Here is a 3,641-nt window from a genome sequence, read left to right on the forward strand (position 1 = left end):
GCTCAGCCTTGGCCAGAGGCGAGTCTGACTTGGAGCCAGGAGAGCTTAGAGAAGCTTCCCACAGGGGGCCACTGCTGTAGCCCCCTCCCCCGCTACCAAAACCCGTTACACAAACCCAGCACAACTTCAGAAAACAGCTCCCCATTTATACATACTCAAGAAAGAGACGACTGTTCCTAACTAGCAAAATAACCCATTCATGTGAGTGAGGGAGTAGGGACAGAGGACAAAACAGCTCCAAAGTACCAATAAATTACAGAAAAAGGATGATGAAGAAGATCATAATTAGGGTAGGAGGAAGACATGACAGCAAAGGAAGCAACAAAACAGGTGAAGTGCCAAGACACAGTATTAGTGTGACAAGAGTGTTTGCTAGCAGCTCCTATAAGAAGGGGTGAATCAGCTAGTCAGCTGTTGGTGTGGAGAACATGCTACACATTTCTGTCAATGAACCACAGAGCAGCAAGGAAAATTTACAGCAACACTATAGCATGACAGAGAGAATTGACAAGAAAACAACAGTGAAACTACACTTGGAGGAATGCAACAGAAATCACCTAGATGTCTCATCATCTACAGAGATGTAATTTAAATAATGCAACATCTACTGGAAAATGTGACAAACTCGGAATCTAAGGTTCAGCTGCAAGCTATGTCCGAATTTTGAGAGATTTTGGAGTAGAATAGTAGACATGGAGCCATAGGCTCATGTCAGAGTCCAATACTTGGAATTTGCTCACAATTAGATCCATGTCAATCAGAGGTAAGAACATGGACTTCAAAGGAGTTACATCTGATTAATGCTGGTATAAACATGGCATAATCTGGGCTATGTCAGTAGGGTCTGGTCATCATCAGATCCTCATTAATTGCTCTGCGTGATTATTCAGAAATAATAGTAATGACTGCCAGATTTTTTAAAGGGCTAAGGGTGTGCATGATGACTAATACACAGAGATGGGGAATGCAGCTGCTGAAATCGGCAGAATCTTTAACGTCTGGTGTATAGATTTAAGGGAAGTGGCCCTAAATGACTGAACAACTTCCAAATGAGAAAGCTGTTTTCGAAACGTAATTGAAGTTGCTGGAATATTGTAATATATAACAGGAACAATGTGGATATAATTATTACCTCCTCAGAGCTGGAAAACATGAATGCTAGGACTCATCTCTGCTAACATACTGGTCAGCCAAAGTACATTTGGATAAACTTCTCTGATTGCCCATTTCCCTTTTTAGTACCAGTGCAAATTCCCAAGGCCATGTGGACAAACTACCTTCTGTACTCAAAAGACAGTAATAATTTAGGTGGCAAGCCTCATCTCCGGACACATTTTTCTCTTTCACCTAGGTCTGGACAGCAGGTGAACAGGTCTTACTGAAGGTATTTCTTCTTTCCACCCTTCCACCATAAATGTCAGAACTTCCTCTGTAAGATACCAGGCTGCATGACCATTTTTTCCTTTTCAGGTTCCATATATCACCAGATGTAGGAGACAACAGTTACTGAACCAAGACAGTAAGGAGTATATTTATCTGCCTGTGTTGAAAACTGAAGCATCTCCCGGAATATCTGACCAAGGTTATTGCCTTGGTTATTTTACACATAATAGAGCACGACAAATACTAAATGTACCTAAACCAAATATATCTCATAGTTTATACTTTGAGTTTAGCAATTCACAGGTCCAACAACTAACATATTAATAATAGATCACAGACTTATAAGTAATATCTACCTGTACTATCTGTTCTCCATTTGTAAATTTTGCAGATCTGGCCAAAAGCACATGCAATATAGCTAAATTCCTCCTACTCAAATACATTGCTTAGTAAAAGAAATATAATTATTTGAATAGCAAACTTTGATATTTGTAAACTCTCATACTATTATCCATACAAATAAATGGTTATATGTAATTTGATGGTTATAATGTTTGCTATGTACTAAATTTTTTCACGTTTCACAAAATTTACGTTTTGCCTTCCAGTGGAGTCAGAGGCAATCTCAACATTTGACATTTATATGCTTCCTTCACTGGACAGATTACTTTTCTCTTAGTTTATTAAAATTCTTGCCCCCTTTAGATACTCATCAGTATTTTGCTTCCATGGGATACAGTGGGATATGGTAGAACTTGTCTGATCCCATGATCTCGAGTGGTTTGTCAGCAGTCTCTAGGGATAAAGGGCATGTAAAGAGCAAGAGACTCATCTCTCCAGTTAGCAGTAGGATTAGGCCTCTTATCTTGCATAAATCCCAATGATGAATATTAAAAATCAACAAGATTTTTTTTTTTTTCGCACTCTACATAATGAAACAATGGTCTTCACTGAAATGGTCCTGTGGCCATTAACAGGGATATTCCGTAATGGCTTGGAACTCAGACAGAAAAGAAAATCTAAACATAATAGTAATACATATTCCATATTAGATATGAAATCTCATATTCCAGTGTTTAAAACCAGGCCCTATTCAGATGTGGTTACACATGAGCCCTCTCATTTGAAACAGATGATGTCATATATACATCATTCAAGTTTCTAGTCTTTCTCTGAGGCAAGATTTTGAGAGTTACACTTCTTGGATCAAAATGCTGTCCACTACGGTTAATCTGGAAGACTATATCAACACAAAGAAAAATGACTCAAAGGGGCTTTCCACATGTATTGGAGCCTGTGTGGAATGGTTTGATGGAGAAGCATGTGTGGGCAAGATGTGAAGCACTGGCAAAAGGGGAAGGATGTGGAGGCAAGTGAATGGTGGGAATAACAGACATAGAGGAAGAAGAAAAACTTGCAAAAGTAGAGCAAGTTACCTGGGTGATGGGAGCATCTGGAGAAGGAATGTGAGGTGGTCACTTTGGTAAGGAGAACAATAGAAAGAATGTACTATAAAACCTGACAAGGGAATACGTACATATGAAAGACTGTAAATTCTGTTGCTAAAATAAATGCCATTAAAGTATAAGCAAGACTGCTTTGGAAAAAAAAAAAAAAAAGACCTTGAACAAGACTCAAGAAGAGGTTGGATGTGCAGTTGAGAGGGGGTTAAAGGGACACTGGGAAGGGTATCTGCAGGTCTCTGAATTATTTTTATCTTTCTAGGCCACCTGCTGGAGTAGAATTTGAGGATTTCAGACACCTGTTCAGTGTTTCTCGATGCCAACAAAACCGTATGAAAATCCCAGTGGAAGAACAACGCTTAAAAGGAAAGGTGAAGACTTTTGTTTCAGCCGCGGCTGTGAGAACACCGGGGGAGAGGCGAGGCCCAGTTCGGCACTCCCCGATGCGCCCGGTACCAGACACACTGATAGCAGCGACACCGACGAGCGGCGCAAAGGACCCGCAGCCCCGCCCCGCCCCGCCCCGCCCCGCGGTGAGCTGGCCTTGTCTCTTGCAGGGAAGGCGACGGCGGAGCTCGGTAAGGCGCTCGCTCCTCCTGCTCCGCGGAACCGGCCCGCGGCCCGGAACGCTATGCAGGGCAACAGCGATTCTCGTCCTCCGTGCTTGCTTTTTCTCAGAATGGGGCTTGGTGCGCGTGCGCTGGGAGGCGGGGGCTAGTGCTCGGCACGCGGGGCGGCGGGAAGAGAGGGACGCGGCGCGCGCTGAGGGCGGGAGCGGGCGGTGCGCATGCGCGT

The sequence above is a fragment of the Athene cunicularia genome (genome assembly GCF_003259725.1).
Source record: "Athene cunicularia isolate RWA chromosome 3 unlocalized genomic scaffold, athCun1 chr3_part1, whole genome shotgun sequence".
Taxonomy (NCBI): domain Eukaryota; kingdom Metazoa; phylum Chordata; class Aves; order Strigiformes; family Strigidae; genus Athene; species Athene cunicularia.